General features: G+C 34.9%; 1 protein-coding gene across 4 annotated transcripts in view; it reads left to right on the top strand.

The window, feature by feature from the left end:
• The first annotated feature begins 261 nt into the window (after nucleotides 1–261).
• Sema5c (Semaphorin 5c) overlaps nucleotides 262–21,451 on the top strand; it is a 112,740-nt gene continuing 91,550 nt past the window's right edge. Inside the window, exons 1-2 of one of the 4 annotated variants that reach the window (XM_014233832.3) lie at nucleotides 262–1,083; nucleotides 15,684–16,884. The gene's annotated coding sequence lies outside the window, so the exon portion shown is untranslated. Of the gene's footprint in view, nucleotides 1,084–15,650; nucleotides 16,885–21,451 lie in introns of all 4 variants that reach the window. The other 3 variants (XM_036361041.2, XM_036361043.2, XM_036361046.2) reach the window with 3 other exon arrangements.

Here is a 21,451-nt window from a genome sequence, read left to right as displayed (position 1 = left end):
ACTAGCTTACATCATATATTACGTAAGTAATACCAAATTTATAATACGTACTTTTCTTACGTTTCGTAACTCGTAAATACTTCAATCTATGGTAATCGGTCACATGAAATAAATTGCAAGGAACCCAGTGCCTGGAGTCAAAGAACATTAAAAGTACGAAGTAAAGTAATGAGAAAAGCATACGCTTAGGAAAAAATAGAACAAAAAGTTAGTAAGTACAGAAAATTAAAGTGCTGACACAAATCCTTAAACATAATCAACCACACAGAGCAACGGAAGGCTAATATTGCAATATGCAACGTTCTCAAAAATTCAAAGCCAAAGCCGAAGCGAAACGGACGAAAGTTCGAAAGAACTCCATCACGGTAACCGAAATGTAAACAAACTCAATAAAGCAACAACACGACAAATCGACGGTGCAAAGGCAGAAACTCAAATGAACTTTTGCTGAACTTGAATGCAATGTAAACAAACTTTGCTAAATACGATAGATGGCGATAGCGACGGCGCAGGTGGATAAGGGGGAGGTAACGACGCGGTAGCGAAAGAACAAGATGCAAACGTTGCGCGCAGTAAATCAACATGCCAAAACCACAAAAAACAAATACCAAGAAGTAGAACAAACTAAGAAGAGCGAAGAATGAAGAAAAATCAAAACAGCGAGGCACTTTCAATGACAGATGAAGTGAAACGGGATATGCATTTGCATAAATTGAATGTGCATGCAGAAATTAATAGTTGGCGACGCGTCGCGAAAAATAACGAAAACTAAGTGTACAATGTGTACATATATAAAAGTGCAAAAAGTGAAAAGGAATAACGCGTTGTGGCTATCATAAACCACAATTGGCAAAAATAATAAAAAATAGGGAAATTAAGCAAAAGTGCGCTGTAATGAATCGGAACGATTGGTACGCGTTGAGCCGTCAAACCGTCAAACCGTCAACCCGTCCGTCGCACTCCATGCTCGTGCAAAGTGGTCGTGCATGCTTAATAAGTGCGCTCATTGAAGACAAGTGTTGGAAGCATGTTGAGCAGCATAAAGCTTGTGGCACTTTCTACAGTTGGTGTGCAGATTCTGTTGTAAGTACATAATGTATGTATGTATGTATATATATTTTATTTCCATTACTGCTAATTGAAATCGGTTGCTGTGTTAAAGTGCTTATATGCTGAGGCTAGCATTTAGTATGCAAATAGAAGCGTGGTTTTTAAATTTAAATTTAAACTATTTGAGGAAGAACAAGAGCGCGTGGATGCTTGGCGTATCTGAAATTTATAAAAAGAAAGATGTTGATATCATTTTATGCATCGCAGCAGTCAAATACCCTGAATAGGGTATACATATAAGTTTTGCCACAAAGTTTGTGCCACCCAAAAGGAAGCTTATGTACGGCAATTAGTGCTTCAGTTCTTGAGATATCGATTTTGCGCATCTCTTTCTGTTTATAATATTAATAAAAGTAATGCGAAAAACAGATAAAATTGGGTCAATATTACACCAACCTCCCATATAGCTAATATATAATAAAATATATGAAATTATATTGTACTACGTATTATAATTTCCATGATTCTAACAAATCTTAATATACCATATTAATGGTTTAGCGCTGAACATAAATGGAGTTGGTTTAGACTGTGGTTCTAATCTCATATCCCTAATATCATCCATTTCGATCTTCTGGTTAACGTTTTACACGTCAATTCAATATATTAAATTTAGCCTCTTCAGCTGACGGTAAGTAAAAAAATGTTCAATTATTTCGCAACATTTTTGAATATGATGTTTTGCCAACACCAGAAAGTATTTCGCCGGCTTTGATCCTCCAAGTTGCGAGAGCACTTACTTGTTAATTTTTGGCTATGTGGTGAAGCAAATGATTAATCCTGGAACCATTTGTGGTGAATAGATTTTGCAGAGCTTTGAACCTATTCAACTTTCAGCTTGCTCGATCGCATTTTTCACCCCAATTGGCATTCATATGGCCACAAATGTGACGCGCCAATATTGCGGAATCGGCTTAGTTCATGCAATTGAAGCAATAATAGGATACCTCGGCTTCAATTTTAGCCGCGTATGTTGATATACCCACTTACATACCTACACAGATGCCAATCCAGTGGAGTTCCGCAGATTATTGCAAATCTATAGAGGTTGGTTGAGGCAGAAAAATGCGTGTGTAGCGCAAAATATGCGGTCGCCAGCCTAAAGCGCTCGTCATTGTCATCATCAGTGCATATGTACATTCGTACATACCACGTATTAGCTTGGTTGTTGTCGTAGTTGCCGTCAACATCGTCCTCTTCAATGGCGTCGACTTCAGCTCCATCATCAACTCAATTCAAGTCAACTCAACTCAGCTCAGCTTAAGTCAACTCTGGTCGGCGCGGGACTAAGTAAGGCTTTGCGCACCGGTTCAGGCGCTTAACTTGGATTTCAATTTCAGCTATGCAGTAGTCGGTGAAAAAAGTGTGAACGTCACATACATACATATATACATACAATTATATATTCAATTGCTTGAGATGGAAGTCACCTAGGAGGCAGTCAGCAAGCATTAAAGTCGAAGTCATGTCGACAACAACCTCCGCCGACTATTCACATAATGTGGCTGGCTGGTGTTTGACTTTTGTGCGGACATTTTCCGTTGCGGTTTTCGTACAAGTTTGCAGTCTTACTGGCAGCCTAACTGTTTGACTGGCTGATTTCTGCAATTGTCGGACTCATTAGTCGCAATCATACGGCAATTGTTGATTTGTTAGATTTTCACTAGCCTTCGGTCTAACGTGCAATCTCTAGTGCGCTGCGCCGAGGAGTTGCGTTTGCCTTGTCGTTGGTGGTGTGATTTGTTTCCATTGTTTTGTCTTCCAGTTGCGGATTCTTATTTGATTGCTGGTTGAGCTGGAGCGACTGGCAATGCTCTATTTAGTTGACCGTTTCTCATTTCTTGAGTGTTCACATTCCCGTGATAAATTATTGAGGCAAAGTGAACGAATGTAAGCTCATGCGTTACCAGCTCTGGAACGTGTAAACTGAAGCTTAACCTAATCGCCATTTAACTGAACTACAAATTAAACTATTATAGGCTTACTTTAGTAGCTATGTACACACATAGCAACTCTACTTGTACTTTAATTCTATTCTACCAGAGAAATATGTAGACACTGTACAAATCACAGAAGTACTCGTAGTAAGATGCGCTCTCATTAATGTATTGGACGCCACAAATGGAACACACATTTGCTGCTTGTATCTAATCTGTGCTAATTCTGCGCATGAGTTATGGAGGTCCTCGCTAATGCTATATAGCTTTTAGACTGTACTAAATGCAGTCATACATTTTATGCAATTCTGACGTTTGTCGATATGTGTGCTGTTCTTCCGCGTCGAATTCGTAAATTACCCCAATTTATTGCTATACTGATTCTTTACATGTTCTCATATATAGCGAAAACTAAAAGCACGATTTCTATAGTATAACGTTAAGTTATGTACTTGTTCTGCTGGACCTTAGAACCTTTGTCACATTATAATATTAGGCACGGAACGGTGGAAATGAAAAGTATTTTCTTGGACTTAACTACAATAACTTAGGTCAAATTGTATTGATTGAGTTTTTTTAAGAAAAGGTTTCTTAAAGAGATCATTGAATAAAGGTCCCTTCAAAAGATGGGCATACTCAGCCTTTTATCATAGGTAACCAAATCCTTTTTAGAATTCTGTCAAAAATTAAAAATATTAATATGTTAAAAATAAAAATATTTTCACACTGTTTACTTTGGAGAATTTAAAATAATACTATTCTTCAAAATCGAATTTTTTCTAAACCAATTTTTTTTGAGAAATTGAGTGATTCTAAGTAAAAAATAAATAAGTTAGTCTCCAATATCGATATAGCCTCTTTCGAATTTCGAAATTGAGCTTAAAAAAAGTATATAAAATTTTAATTTTTTTAGAATAGCTGATCTTGACTTATTTTTGACGAGAATTGCAGTACGTACGAGTAAGTTCCTAAAAAAGTAAAAATGTGAACAAGATCCACATTTTCCTCACATTTCTAACTTTTTCGGGCAAGCCTATGTTATATGACATATGCTATAAAGTTTTAAAGTCTGGCCAGTATTTTTGATATATAATATTATTTTAAAATTTTTTTCGAAGATCCAACTTTGAACGCCATTTGATAAAAAGGTTTAGTTCAACGATTCCTTAACTATCAAAACCTGATCTTGAAACTGAATATTGAAAAAAATTTTTCTTCTATACTCTAGAATCTAGAGTTAGTGCAACTTTTTATAATTTGATTGCTTCAACAAACTCAACAAGTTTAGCAAGTAAGAGCGGTAGCTTAGAGGTTAGATAACTTTCCTTGTTATTTTCACCATTGTTACTTTGCGACCTATCCCAACAACTACTCGTCGTTTTCGACTTTGCCGCCGCGTAGTCCCTTCAAGTTTGCCTACTCGTATTTTATGCATTTAATGTCTTAAGTGTATAGACGACGCAAAGGCGGGTTTCAAACGCAGATAATACTAATAATATATAGGCTTATTGGATGACATTAACAAAAAAAAAAAAAAACCAGACACATGCCTTCAAATACAAATACAATAATCACATGGAGAACCGACATCAGAAAAGACCGCAGCTTAGCTGATATATGCCAACAGACAGACAGATAAACAAGAAGCGTAAGGCGCGTATGTATGTATGTAGCTTAGGCTAGTTCCTTAAGGTTGCGATTATGCTATATTTGTATGGTGGGCAAGTACATCACCGCAGCGCAGACACAGCACAACTTTGCTGGCTGCGAGTTTGTGTTCGTAGATTCGTTTTTGTACGCTTTTTTATGATTTTTGAAGTTCCTACTTACATTCAGCTGTCCAGCTGTCTGTCTGTCTGCTGTTTTAGAGATACATATGTGTTTTTGTATGCACATATGCGCCTCCATTACGGCCCATTGCCATACGTCGCTTGTAGGCAATTGACCGGTGGTTTCATCAACGTCATCGCCACGGCTTCAACGTCTTCGCATTGTCTTTACAAATAACGCGTAACTACTATACTACACATTACATACATACATACATATACACACATATGTATATAAATATCAGCATCGTAAGAACGACATTTACGCGGCAACAAACAACACGCCTTCAATTGGGCCTGCACACTGTGCCGCGGGAATAAAGAAATCATATACGCGAGCAACATAAAAACAAATAACGCACAACACTAATGAATTGTAATGAATACAAAAACAACAACAAATGTTGAAATGAAAACATTGCTATCAAAAGGATTGAAGCAAAAAATACAAGCGTTTTTATATTACTCAGAACAGCGGGAGCAATAACAATAGCAATTGCAACAACAGCAACTGCAATGCAATAAAAAGTTGCAAGCAACAAAATTGTGCTGTTGTACAGTTGTGCTGTATGTGTGCATAAACTAAATATTTGTATGCATTTAGTGTCAGTACACCGGTGTGCAATAACCGAGTTGTCGCGTATGAGCTCAAGGGAATTCGCAAAACCAAATGGCCTACTAACAGATTGCATGCACACACCATGTTAAAAGCAAAGTTTACCGGCATTTTTGCTTTTTTTTTGTCAGCTGCATGAGTTGCGCGGGAGCTTGGAGAACTCCAACTGGCGGAGACTGCTTTTAAGCACTTTGAAAACGATAAGAATTCTTTGCCTTATGGATATAATGTATTTCATCTAATCAAATTTGACCAGGACTGGTCCCGTATCGATAAAAAAATTTATCTCTTTATGTCAATTAATGTGTGTTTGGTAGCTGTTTGTTTATGACGCGAAAGGTTTGTCTGGCGATTTCTACCATGAAAAAAAAAACGAAAAAGAGTTTGCTTGAACGGAATCGTTGAAAATGTTTCAGAAGTCTTCTGGGGAGTCTACTTTATCAGAAATACAAACATTTGACTGGCACAAGGCATTACCAACCTCATGCCATATGCGAGTCGTCCATCCACCTCTGTTGATAACGATGAAATCGAAAAACTTAAAGAAACAGTGCTTGAAAGTCATAGTAAAGAGGATCCCAACATCGCTTATGGATCGATTCAAGACATTTTAGTTTATGTTTTGGATATAAAGCGTGTCGATGCTAGACTTGTACCCAAAGATCTGAATCTTTTGCAACAATGTCGTCAAAAAGAGGTCGCAAAGGATATGCTTGAGAACGTAGCTGAGGATCCTACATTTATTAAACGCATTTTTACTGTTGACGAGACGTGGGTTTATGAATATAACGTCGAAACTGTCCAATAATCTAACGAATGGCGCTCCAAAATAAGCCGAAACCGAAAAAGACAAAATTCGCTGCAGGCACTGAAAGCCTTCCCAGTCGAGGCATATAAAAAGTTTTTTAAAATTGGACTAAGCGTTTGCAACTCCCGAAGGTGTATAATGTTTCTAATATAGTTTGTTTCATACACCAGATCATCATTCATTAAAGAGATTAGAGTGTTTCTCATTTATGTTTTTCCATAAAAGACTCGTTGGTTTTCAAAATTTCTTAAAATCTCAAAAATATCAGTAGAGAAAAAGTTATTATTCTAAAAGATTATTATCAATAAAGCTTTTAGGAACTAAACCGTTTTTGTGAATTCGATAATGATTGAGGTATACTAATTAGCTTTAGGCATTCGTTTCACAATTTTCTCAAAAAAACTGAAACTCGTTGCTTACCCGAGGAAAACACTTTTCATTCAATCAGTTCCTCATGCGAAACGCCCGTTTTCAAATTAGAATTACCTCTTTTCACACAAATAAAGTTATTTCTTTGCATTGTATTCATTCCCATCGCATTAAGTGTTCTCCGCGCCGCTAGTAATAGAATATTTTAGTAAAAACTCTTAAATGATAAATGACGTACGATAACCCGTGACTACTGGTCACACAGTCCGGGTGGCACACCCATGTGACACATTTGTTCGTTAACTTGTAAAAAGGGCCACATGGACGGATCACCAATGACAAATAAGAGTATTTGTTGCAAAGAAAAAAGTCAAACATTAATTTGATAAACAGTCTCGCACAATAGCCAGCTGGGTGCGGTCCCTTTTTTCGGACTTGCGTCTTTTTAAGCCGACTAATTGTCTATTAAAATGTGCGCTTCTTATGCAATCGTGTCTGGCTTTGCAAAAACATTAGCCACGAGTATGTAATCTTTAAGCACGCAAAAAGGTGAAATGTCCAGACAACCAGCAATGTTTCGTGCGATTTCCATGGAAAATAGTGTCGATTCCATGCTGGTATAGCTTAGATACGAGTGTGTAGCAAGTAAAAAATACCTACAAGGAATGAGTAGCTGAAGAGAGTATAGAATATTATGTGGATATGCAATACGACACCGCAATGTTTGCAAAATTCAGTAGAAGCATAAAGCAAAACGAGATGCAAATCTTGCATCAAATGAACTGCATTGAATTGTTTACTTGTACAAAATTATGAATTTAATGTAGGAATAATCGAAGTGCTTAAACGAAACTGAGCAGCATTGGAAAGATATCCCTGTAGGAAAACTCATACTATTATGTAGACATATAGACCGATCCAAATTTGTTGGCTTGATTTTTCTGCTGCTTCATTGAGCATATATTGACTCTCTTGCAGTTTAAAAAAATTCATATGTCTTCTCATTTAGGTTTATAAATATGGTTTTCTTTAAAGGGTTACCTAAGTTTCACTTTTTTAATGATTATTTTCTTGTACATAAAAATAAATAATAGAAATAGATATTGTGCTAGAGACTAGAAGAAAAACTGACAAATTGTAGTGAGAACTTCTATGGGGATACAGACGGTTCGACCGCTGTTGGAAGTAAACTCAATATATTTACGTGTATTTAACTTATCGAGAGAGAATATTATATTTCTTGTAGGGTGTTTGATTAAGTATAGTCTCGAAAATACGTGATGACATTGTAATAATTATGGCACGTAGAGAAGTTCTTAATTCACTCATTACTCTTTAAAATGAGAGTTGAAAGAGTTAACATGAGGATAACTTCACAAACAGAGGCAGCACTATATATGGGGGGATGTATCTGCATGCCACTGACTCTAAACAATAATGCATAGTAGTTTGTACGTAGGGATCCGTCTATATACCCTTATTTATTTGGTTTGCTATACAGCTTTACAAAATCAAGAAAAGTATTATGTTGCATGCTGCACTACTGCAATTCGAGGTTGCATATACGAGTACTATACGTGTACCAAGTGCTTGCTTGCAACAACTTCAAGTGGATATGTGCAATTTTATGCTTTGCGTGCAATTCTAGCACTTTTTGCTGTGATTATTATTTTTTGTTTTGGATTCTGTTGTCATTGCTCTTATTGGTATTAGTTGCATACAAAATGCGTAGCACAATCGACTAACCGATCAACAACCGCATATTGCCACTCAGAAGGAGGCAGTGAATTGGGTGATACGAGCAATTGGAAAACTAAATGCTCGCATTTCATTTCGGTACTCTTATATATTTATTCGGTCTAAGGGCAAGAAAAAGCCCTTATATAGGTTTATTAACTGGCCTTACTCAAAGTGAATCGTGTACTGGGTTTGAACAGCAATTAAAGATGTTAGCTTTTAAATCCTTATGGCAAACCTATTTCACGCGTACTGTACAATTTATGGAATCATCAAATATAGATCTGTCATGTGGAAATTATATATTCGCTTGGGATATTTTAAAGATAAATCTCTTGACTTCATCATGTGACGTGCTTTACAGTCATCTTAAATAAGTGATCGACAAAGTGTCTGTAAAGTTCCCAAAAACAAAAAAAATATATTATATGTTGGCGAACTTTTTGTACTAGCATGTGTAGATGGATAAAACCCTAAATATTCGATAAAAAAGTGAGACACTATTTGTAAATTCTCCCTCGAAAAAAGGTAATTTATCGACTATTATAGAGATTAAAGGGATTTAGAAAAAAAAGTCGGTAAGCTTAACTTCAAAACCCAATTAGGAATTTCTCTACAAAGTATTAGAGTTTGTAAAAAGATCCAATCAATCCCAAAAGAGAACCGGTCCTTAGGCTTACAAGTTATTGCTACCCTTTGGCTGTTGCTTCAGCTACCGTGGCTCCTCTTCATATTTATCATGCTCGTACCAGCACAATACTACGTCCACAGTGCTGCTGTGCTGTGCATTGTCAATACGTGTACCAGCTGTTTGTAGTTTTCTTATTGCTTGAACCACATGGACTACTGCCTCAGCTGCTATGGCTCGTGTTAAGATCGCGCGATATTGAATTAAGCGCATTTTATTCGTTTTCTCGACCTGCAACTGCTAATACTTGTTTTCATTGTTGTTGCTGTCTTGGTTCTTATTAGTATTCTCCGTGGCATGCTTCGCCGTTGAGTTCGTTGTTTCGTATTTGATTCTTTCTTGTATTTCTTTGCTTTCTTTGCAGTGTTTTGTTGTTGTTGTTTTTTCTGTAGCCCCGACCATCACCATTGCTTTGGCAAGTATTCTTTACGAGCGCTCGACGTTACTTTCATGATTGTGGCACACATATACACAGACATGGATGTTAAGACGCTCTACCTGCATCATGTTACCACCAACAGGCTGTCCAGCATCCAATAAATTGAACTACATAAGCTTCTTTTATTTTCTACACACACAAACATATACTTAAATACAGATTTATGCATTTAATGCACTTCTTCGTTTTGTATTTGATTTTCGCTGCCTTTCGGCTTTCTAGCTTGTTTTTAATACCCCAGCATGTTGCTGATACTTTTGCCCATGTTTTTTGGCATGTTGCTTGCTGAGTATGTGCTTTGTTGCAGCAACGCCTATTTACATTAAATACCTATATATGCGGGAAAGAAGTTAATATAGAAGTCTGTGGAACTGGGTATATATTCCGAAATCTTTCTTTGAGTTGTTATGTAGACTTCTAGGCTTCGAAGGACTTTTCTGTAAAAACTGCAATGAAAGAGTTTTGAAAGTAGATAATACTCAAGGTATACATATATGAATCGATCGCCCGTTCCCACGACACTCAGCTCTACGTAACCGCAACGGAACCTGATTTTGTGCGGCCAAGGACTGTCACCTCGGCAGAATTCTGCCACTACAACAACAACAACATGAATCGATCGTATAGAAAACAAGTTTTCACTGTAGAACTTTGTCGGTTTTAACCGAAGTCAAAAAGTCCTGTGCTTATTCGAGAGAATGTACCACTTAGATATAGAATTGCAGTTTCTTAAAGTGAAACTTTTACTTATATTTACAAGTTCTTTCGTCTTTTTGTCGCATGTCGCATGTCGCATTACAGTTTTTTATTCCACTAGGCTTTACAGCTGTTTTACTGCTGAAAATAGATCTCTCAGCGTCTCATTTCTCTCGTAACTCTGTTTTGCCCTTGACTTTGCGCAACAGCCATCAGTTTGGTTATTGACAATTTGTTGCAGCAATATAAAAAAGTTGTTGCTTCATCTACAGGTTTACTGGCTACATGTTGCCTCATATATTTTTTGTATCTCTTTATTTCTTGCTGTTGTTGTTTTATGCTGAAAACTTGTCGCCGACAGTGCAAATGTGCTTATTTTTTTAGTCGCTATTGCAGAGTTGTTGCGTTGATGTCGCTTGTAATGTTAAAGTGTTGTTGCTTAGTCCAAGTTTTCTGTTGTTGTTGTTGTAGCATTTATTCATGAAATTCAATTCTTTTATACAACATTACGTACATATGTCTATAGAGAGACTTATTGCATGCGCAATGTTGCTGAGTCGTCTCTGCTTGTGGCTTTATAAACATAATCATTGCCTGATTTCCTTTGCCATTTTTGCCAAGTCGATTCTTTACGCTGTTGTTACTCTGCAATTGAGCTCTGTCTGTAGTTTGTGTTTTTCTTAGCATTGAATTTGTGTTTATTGTTGGTCGTTTTGGTTGATTTTGTTTTATTTTTGTCGCTCGGCTGTGGCAGCCCGATTGATGTTGTGCAGCGTGCTGGCTCATGTTTCAATCGTCGCAACACTTTGGGCCCTCAGGATGAATTGTCGTTTCAGTTTTTCACTCCTCTCGCTGTCTTTTTCAATTCTGCTGCGTGCAATTTTTTTTGTTTTGCTGTGCTGCTGTTATTACTGCCTTCTTATTTCGTACATGCTGATTATGGGTTGTCATGTTGTGGTTCGTGGCAAGCTTTAATAAAACTGCAGTTATACACATGTATGTATGTATGTACATATACTTTTTTATCCTTTTAGAAACCTTGAGTGAGGTCTACAAAGATCCTTTCCACTACCCACATTTCTTGCTCTGCTTTTTTGTGCTCTTATAGGCTTAGGGTGTGGCTTTTTTAATGCACTACGCTTAGCAGCCTAACATATACATATGTGTGTGTATATATTGCCATGGTTGCACTTTCTGCGTAATGGAGATGTGCCATGCGGTGTAAATGAATATAATCGAATAATCATACATTTATATGCATATAAATAAACCTATTTCTGCTGCTTTCAAGGGAACACCCACTTGCAGTCGTAGCTGCAGTCGCAACTTCAATGTTTGCAGTGTTTGTAGATAAAAAGTAAAAAATCAAAAAATCAAAATAAAATATAAATAAACTTAACAAAGTGGGTGTCTTTGTTAATTGTCATACAGTTACATATATTAACATACTTACACATACAAATAAGCCCACATAGAATTCAATTTGGTTTCCATTCATTTTACTCTAATCACTTCAAAGCAATTCGCGCTTTAAATTATCTCTAATGATTTGCCTATCACTTAAGTTGACCTCAAGGTATTTACCATATATATGAATTAATGAATTGTTCTCGTTAATCGCCTTAAAAGCACGTTATTTATCGGTTCAAAATGTTGTTATGTGGGTGGTTTGATACCATATATTATGTACCCACACATTTTACTTCTTAAAAGCATACCGACATTTGGACAAATAATTGTAGACTTAGTTAAACTTATAGGTAGTGAAATGAAGTTGTTCTTTAGCTTTATGTATAGAAAAAAAACTGCCCTCGCTTTAAATACATAAATATGTATTTCTTTAAAAAAATTGAGCTTCAGCGTTAATTACCATTAATAATGGATTTTAAAGCCTACAAGTGACAGAGACATGTTCATACTTATTGATGTGCTTGAAGCTCGAATATTTTCTGCTGAAATTTTGGTACAACAGCCGGCTACCGAACCAATCTTAGAAACTGTCTTTTCCAAGCGGCCTGCTACGGTCGACTGTTTTTCTATAAACACGAGGCATCCAAAACAAAATATAAAACGGTAACATAACCTACGAAAGAATTACTAGTAAAGTATGCAGGTTTCGGAACTATATTTACTAATTTTTCTTAAAATTACGCATTCGTAAAAAAGGTTAAATGTTGAGGTTTTGAGAATCAAGAGTTCAAAGTTGTGCTTGCTGAAATATGCGGATCCGAACACTTCGACACTTGTACTAGGAACCAAATTCTTGTTCACTCTTTTACAAATTGAAATATTATTCAATCTTAAGTACTTAAAGTGCACGTTATGACAAAAAATTTCGAGTTTTGAGTATCTTAGGCTCGCCTTATATCTTAAAAAAATGTAAACTATAAACACAATTTTTGAAAAACCACTAACGATTTTTTCAAAAATAAATTCTAAAATACGAAAATATTTTATTTTTGTTAAGATTTGCAGTTGTTTTCTGCACAGCTTTGCAACATTTTTTTTACATAAATATTGTAAGATGAGTTTTTTTTTCATATTAGTGTCTTAGAACGCCTATAACGTCGAAGAATTATATAGAAACATAGTTTTATAGTAAGACAAAATGTCTGCTTGGTGATTATCATCCATTTGCGTACTGTCATTCCAATATCGGTCAAGCGAATACCATTAAGTAAAGTAGACATTTAATTATTTATTATTAGGCGGTATCCAATTACTTATAATAGTTTTAAAAAATTAAATCGAGAGTGTAAATGAGTAACAGTTCTATTAAAGTTCGTTAGTTTGCTTATAATCACCTCTTAATCTAGAATGGGTATGTTCACAAGGCATAAAAACTAAGTTTATCTAAGCAAAGTATTAACTTCTTTTATTGTAGTGACAATAAAAAGTTATAAAAATGAGAGATAGAAGAAAATATATGACTTTGTCATGGTCTGAGACCCCCAAGCGTAAGTGACGTATATTTGTTTATTTACTGAGAAAGAACGTATTATGTAGGGAGACTTTTATGATGATTTTGACAAGTAATTCTATAAAAAGAAGTGAAATTTTCCTACTTTTAAAAGTGATATGCAAATAAGTTATGGCAATCATAGGGGGAAATAATCTAGAATCTTTAGTATGCCACCGATTAGATAAATACAACATTTTAGTGGAAATAGAAAAGTATAATACTGAAATATATGTATGTATGTATATCTTCAGAAAATTTTTTTTTTTTTTTGTAGAGTATTCCAGGTGTAAAGCTGATTCAGCAAATAAATTTCCATGAGAAATTGCTGCTCAAAAATTATTATTACAAACAAACATATGTACATACATACATACTTGCATGGTGCAGTAATGAATGCACAAATATATAATATTTTTGATAAGAGCAACAGCCCACAATTGTCTTTGTCAACAGAGTAATAAAAAAATGAGAAAATTTGAAAAGAAAGATAGAAAATTGACTCCAAGCAAAACTAGTTTGAACAAAGGTTGCTTACTTGCAGCTGGGCTAGGCGAGCCTCGTTATTGGCAGCAGCATTTAAAGGCAGCAAATTAATTATATTGTTGCCCACGTTCGATAACTGCATTCACAATGCAGAAAAGTAAACAAATAGAAAATAAAAAACAAATAAAAAGTATTAAGAACCACCGGAGTTCAACAGTTCACTCCATGCTGCAACGGATAACCGCTTGATACACGTACGTACGTTGCTATGTGTGGATTTTTGTTATTGCTTTTTCCACGATCCTCCATTTCTGATGTCGTGTTAGAAAATCGTTAGAAAAATACTCGTAAAATGCGTGGGGCTTTTAGATGCAATGAGTTGTTGGAGACACACAGCCAACCAAGAGAGCAAGCAGCAAACGTATTGTGAAAGAATTAAAAGCAAAACAAAACACCACAAAACAATATCAAGAGCCAAAACAAACCACTAAAAACACTCCAGTTTGACGTATTTAGCGTTGTTGTTTTGATTTCAAATTTTATTACAAATTTTATTTTGATTTTATGTTCTCGCTTTAGTGTCTACGAACGACCTCAACGCCTAACAAACTCAATACACACAAACGCTGCCACACTTTAATTAAACTTCATTTACTTAGTGAGTAGTATTGCTATGCGGTTTTGCCTCCACTACTATAAGCTTACATACCTACACACATACATACAAACAAATGTAAGCGCAAACGGCATTTATAAGTTTGGCAGAACCGCTTTGCAGTTAGATAGACAGGGGACAGTCAAATAAAAACAAAAGCCAGCACACAGTGTTAGTGGGGGTGGGATTTGTTTGTCCACCCGTGAGCGAAGACCTCCAGTGAGTGATCTCACAGTGCTACTAATGCGCTGAGAGAGAGAGTTAGAGCGCGAATATGTGAGATATAGCTAAAAGAGCTTGTTGCTTGTATGTGCAAAATTTTGCAACAATTTTTACTCCAGTAGGGCTCCAATGTATGTGAACAACCGGTTCAGGTGTTTACATACTCCAAACTACCACATTTACAACTTTTGTTTTGAACACCACTCAGCGGCTGCTGTTTACTCTTCGTTCGCTTATTATTTGGTAAAAGATTAGTGTTTGAGATTTCTTGTTTAGGGACGTATTTCATTTGTACCATAAAATAAAATACAAAAAATAAACATAACGTGACTTAAAATCCTAAAATAGAGTAATTTGCAATGACTGCAGCCGAAAACTTCTGAGCACCTGATTCTAGATTGCACAGCAATCTGTAGATGTAGGTTTAAGGCCCTTGGATCTATATATTATATAATAGGATAGGGAACACATCACCTCAATAGCGCCCAGCCAGTTCCTGGAATTAGGTTGCAGTGCAAACCTCGATTATTAAATTCTATTTTATTCTACTTTTTAATGAGTAAGGTTAATAAGATCTCAAAAAGGATAACTTTTTCCAAATGTATAACAATGCCAAACCGTGCTTCTATTATAAAACATTCTCGTATAAAACTACTTTTTGAAAAACATTTATTTACTGATATTTGTTCAATAAATTGTATCACAAATTCTTACTTTTTCGCGATCAACTTTTATTTAGAGGCACATTTTCGGACTAATAATAAAGACTACGGATACATCTGAAAAAAATTCACCACTTTTGAATTAGTCAGACGAATCTACTTCAAAAGAGTTGAAAGTTTTCTTTCATATATCCTCGTGGTCTCTATTATTATAGCCGAACTTCTGAGCTCCGAACGTTGCAAGTAATTAAATAATTATGTTTAACTTCTGTATAGTTTTTTTGAGAATTTTCTAAACGTCAAATTCATAAAAATATATTTGAATACCTTAAAAATTAATTCCTTATAATTATAATTAAATTTTATGAAATATTTCGAATAAATTTAGTTAATGGCATAAATTTATCGTTTTTCTTAATTTTTCACTTATTTACTAGCATCCATAATGCTCTCCTATTACATCTCAACAGATCCCAGCTATGGCGCTCGCGTCTTCACTCTGGCTCCACATTCGCTAACACAGTATGTATGCCAACAACACACTCCATCAGCAGCCAGTGATCACGACCACAGAGTGAGTTGTAAAGTTTTGCAAAGCGCTGAATTCAGTCTCGTTTTGACTCTTTCGTTTGTGTGACGTAGTCTCGTTGGCGATCGGTTGAAGCGCGTGCTTTCTTGTCGGTATACAAATATTTTTGTTTACATATTACGAGCTTTTATTAACATACGACGTTTTACTGGAGCGCAAAAAAAAATTAATTGAAATAACAAATTATATGCGAACATTTTAAAACTATTTAGTTTTTATAAAATGTGTGCGAATTTTTTTTAAATAATTAGAAATTAATACTAATACGAGTATGTAATTCTGGACTGCCTTTTTCTACTGCCAAACGGTTGTGTGTGAATTGGTTAGAGTGAAGCTTGCTTAAACATTAAAGAATCGGTGTGGAAAAAACAACTCATAAAACGAACGGAGTAAATAAATTGTAAGCTAAAATTATTTTTTTTTTTGCTCTGAGCTATGTGCGTTAATTTTTCATTCATTCGAACAGTTTAGAAAGAATAAAAGAAACCGGTCAATCGGCAAGCCGAACATTTGCTAAGTTTATTAACGTTTCTACACATTATTAACTACTTCTACTTATGAACTTATAACCGAATACGACATCGCGTTTTTGGCATGCGGATAATTATTTATTTTGTTATTTGTTGTTGGCGTTGCCAAAGAGTGGCGTGTTTTCTTAAATCCGGATATTAAAAATTCGTGAACATGAAAAAAATTGTGCAAAAAATTGAATGTACCCATAATTAAAATCGCATAAAAATTATTTATTATTAATAAAAAAAAACTTTTTTCGCTGCAAAGACATAAAAAAGTTTCGTGCGAAAATTTGAAATCTTGAGAACATTACATCAGCTTACTTGCTGTGAATTAAAAGTGCAGAACTAAAATTAAAGGTAAATAATTTCTCATAAAAGAACGAACTAATACGAATTACTAAGTGTTAAATAAATTAATTAGTTGTTATATCGAGAATCTTCTTCTATATGCTCTAGAAGATTATAAAATTGTTTGCATATAAAATGTTTTCGAAGTGCTGCAATTATTATTAATCGTTAAAATATAAACTAACGAAGACAAGAAGCTTAATAGAGGATTTTTAAAAGGTGAGTGTGAGAGTAATTTGATTGTTTTTACAAAAATATATAAAAAAATATAATAATATATTTATTGTAAAAAATGTTTTATATATTTATTTATTTTTTTGTTTAAGTTTTTATAAATATTGCTTCAGACTAAGGATCAACCCAACTAACACAGAAACCTAGTTCTTTATACTATATCCCAAAGCAGTAAGTAAGTTAGACTTCGGTAGACTATAAATCGATTTAGATCAGCTTATATTGTGGTTAGATTGCGTTAGTTAATCCAGGTCCTATTTCGTGCTTTAGTAGAGTTTTACACAGATCTTGAGACTTCCATTATATGTAAGGTTATGTTGTTCGTTTAGTTGCATAACATTTAAGGTTAATATAAGCTTCGATCTTGTTTTTGGACCAATAAAAAACAAAATTATTTTTCTGATAATCATGTTTTTTGGCAGATTTACGAAAAACATATACGGATAAAATAGGCTTCGTTCTCATTTTTGAACCAATAAAAAAATAAAAAATAAATATTTTCTGATAGTCATGCTTTTTGGTAGATATTTGAGCACTTTTCTGCCAGGAATAAGATTTCAAAAAAATTCTTTAACAGTTTGAAGCGCCTAAAATTTTTAAGTTTTCTCCAATTGTCGAATGAAATCATAGTTCTCGCTCGATTTTGAATATCTGTTATGATCAGAGTTTTTCTAATTTAGGCGAAATTTTAAGCTGTTTTTAATTTGTCTGTGTTTTGTAAAGCACAGTGAGAGAACAGAGTTAGTAACGTTCAGAAATCATATTCCTGGCGCTTCATACTACAAAGGTTTTGAGAGATTTCAGACAGTTTTTGAAAGTGTTTCTTTATAGAATTAAATTTTATTCGGGTAAAATTTAAAAGTTTTGAAGAAACGGAACTTACTTAAATAAAAATTTAGAACCTGTGAATGAAATTTGTTCTATGAGATTTGATTTTATTCTAAATAAGATTGATAAGATTATTTTGTGTTGTTTCTTGACGGCCGTCAGAATATATTGATGCGTTTTTTGATCTTTTAATTCACTGCGGGGTTTGAAGATATTTCTAAATTAGTCTCGTTTTTATAGCAAATCAAATAACGAATATCAGGCGCCTAGTCATACGCCTACCCACTTTATCACATTAACCACCATCTTTGTAATTAAAAATATCATCGGCCAATACTCTAAGAATATGTGTAGGTCAATGTTCGAAGTGCTGAAATATGCTCATATTACACTTAAAACTTCATTCTTCCATTTAGTTAAGTTTCAAGGTTGGGAAGACCAGACGTGTTTATTTTAAAAGATTCTCAGCAGCATTTAAGCATTACAAATAAGCTAAACATGTTGCAGTTCAATAATTTTAACCAGTTTATGATAATACGACCAGAACTTACAAAAAAACGTTAATAATAATGGGAATATGACATTTTCATGGGCGGCAAGACAACGTTAAAGATAGGAGCCCTATATGAAATGGAGAGTAAGCCTGTGAAAACGACAAAGTAAAACGAAGCAGATGACAAACAATTTGCCACAATATTAAAGGGAACGAACAAACATGTTTACTCGATACACATCGAAATCAGGCAATCAGGCTGAAATAGGAGGCGAAAAGCAAAAATTAAATGGAAAATCAGTGCAACAAATAAAGAAGTGAGGAGCAAACAAAAACATACGATATGCAGTACCGGTAACAACAACAATACGAGCATATGCACAAATGTTATTCGTATGTAGGCTGAGTTTACAACAGCAACAGCAGTCAGATCGAGAAGATACGCAACCAATCAGCCAACCGTCGAAGCATGGATGGATGGATGGTTGGATATAGTGGATAGATGGAGGAACTGATGATTGGACGATTGTATAGCAGCAGAAGCATATATGCATATATTTGAGACTTACGTGCATGCGCATGCTGCTTGTATTGCTCAATAATATTGCACACTATTCCGATTTACAATAGCAACTACAGCCACTTTAAGAGCAGCAGCAGCAGCAGCTGACAAGTTAGTCGAAGAAAGACAGGCACCTATCTGTGTATGCAGTATATAGGGGTGCAGGCTGCCAACTTGGCTGTCGCGTAGGCAGTTAGCTGCAAAACTACCTATAAACAATAGTGGCAATAAGAGAATACGGCCGCTTGTGCATGCATAGCTTTGTGCTATGATATTACTCGTAATAATGTTGTGTACACGAGTATGCGCAGTTGGGTTAGGACGATCGTATGACGTGACGGCTAGATGAAGGAAACGCCAAAGAGGTTTGTGTGAAAGAAAAAAACTTAAAAGTAGTGTTAATAGCAGTCAATTCAGATGACTGTTAGATCGTCAACTAGTCAATGTTGCAGGAAGAGCGTGCAGCGCGGCGCATTTTAGATTGTTAGTCAGCTGTGCGATTTGCCAGTCACTTAGTCAATTAGTCAGCCAGCCGTTGCGGTAAAAACACACATATATAACTGCATAGAGATACAGTTAGTTGGTAGCGATTGTCGGCGGTTTTATGCAATACCAAACAATTGGCCACAAATTGGCTGAAGACGAAAAAGTGTCGGTGGTAAATGTTAATGCTAATGGCGGCAAACGACACACCTGGTTTCGGGCGATAAATTGTCTGCGAAGGCTTGAAGATGTCTGTGCGTATATGTATGTATGTATGCATATGCAATTATTTACGATTTATAGTAATTTTGTGTAGGAAGTTATTGATTTATAGTAGTAAACGTTAGCTATACCGCTTGTGATGTGTTTTATAGTGCCCAAACTGCGAGATTATTATTTTCGAAAAGTTAAAGTTACTGCAAATAAGATCTAGTATATTTTACGAAGGCGTGACATATGCCAGGAATAAACCGTTATAAGCTTGTATTAGCTTTGTAAAATGGTTTCACAAAATTATTTGGCACGAATACTTATTCTCATCTCTGGTTTTTTCTTTAAATTCTTCAAGTAATGAAGAAATGCTCGGGGACGAAAATATTTTTAGTCATGAACCTCGAATGGGTAGGAAGTTTTAAAAAAATTTTATTTACGCAATAAAAACTTATATGCTTACATTTTTGATATAGGTATATATATATATATAAATTAAAATTTGTGTTCTAACAAATTTTTTTAAATTTAAAAATTGTTGAAAACAAATTTTAAGAATAGTTTTTCATAATTTTGTGAAGAGACTTTATTTTCCCTTTATTATTTTTCATAATTATCTTTGTTGTTGTTGTAGCAGCAGAAAACATCGTTGAAATAATTTTGAAGAAAGCTGTCAAGTTGACAGTCCTTGGTGGGATAAAAATCTGTGTCCGTTCACTATGCAGACTTAACTGTTGTGGAAACGAGAGCTTACGAGAGCAGAAATTATTCCCAACTGTCCGCTGTTAGGTTAAGGTCATACTAGTAGACTAGGATCGGCTGTATTAGTGCTTAACTAGAGTTTAGCCATCTTCGTTTCGCCATTTCTCTGCTGGCTACTTTTGATTACTGCTTTCTTATTCAAAAGTTTACATGAGGAAACAACAGCAAAGTTGAGAGCGCAAGAGGGTATGCGAATATCTCATAAATATAGTACAAAAGCTTATTTTCATTTCAAACAAGTTTTGTTCTGCAGAGTTTAGACCAGTTTTACAGTTTCACTGTTGTGAATGGAATATGAAATGATAAATTATGTTACTGTTAAAAATTACAATGGTATATACAAGTATATATATTTTTTTAAATTGATTTTAAAAGCTTAAGACTTCAAATAAAACATAATTGCTTATAGAAAATCTAAGGCATGTATACCAGTTGAACTCAATAGGTAATCAACATTTTTTGGGGTGAAACAAAAAACAAGCGTAACAGAATTGCGAATACTCCTGAGGCCATACTAGCGCAAGCTTGCTTCGCAAATACTGTCAGTTTGTTTGAGCAGTTTTTATAGTTTGTTCGTTTCGCTACTCTCTAACTCGAACACTTTATGTTGAAGTTTTTGCTTTTGTATTGACCGATCTATTTGTTGTATGTTTCAATTTCGCTCTCCAATGTCTCATTGGTAGTTACGGCATTGCGTCACTTTATTTCAGTGACGTTTGCAAAAAAATTATCTAATGATCATACAGATATAAACAAAAATAAAATCACTGCCTTTTGCTGCCGTCTTCGTCACTTAGCCCATAACTTTGTACAATAATCGCAATTTTTGCACGTCACTAACGTTATCTCGTTAATGTTTTCACTAACTAAAAGTTTACAAAATATGAATCACTAAAAATACAAATCGCATAAATTTAGTCATGCTTACTAACGGTAAAATAAGCTAATATTGACTATTTAATCACATTATCAAACTGATGTAGTAAATATGATAAGAGTCTTACATAAAGGTATTCACATATGAGTATGCTTAATTTAGTTATGAGTACATATACTACCTGTACCCACATATCTGCATGTATGTTTGTATTATGTGCTTCTATAAAGATAAAGATAAATTGCTACGACTGTGTGGCAAACTAATTGAAAATGTGCTGTGTAGCAAATAACCGTAAATTGGCAAAGTAATTTTTGGCCATTGAACCGATTGAGAT

This window comes from Bactrocera oleae, chromosome 6 (assembly GCF_042242935.1).
Source record: "Bactrocera oleae isolate idBacOlea1 chromosome 6, idBacOlea1, whole genome shotgun sequence".
Classification (NCBI taxonomy): domain Eukaryota; kingdom Metazoa; phylum Arthropoda; class Insecta; order Diptera; family Tephritidae; genus Bactrocera; species Bactrocera oleae.
Note: the sequence above shows the minus strand (reverse complement) of the source record. Positions and strands in the feature narration are given on the sequence as shown.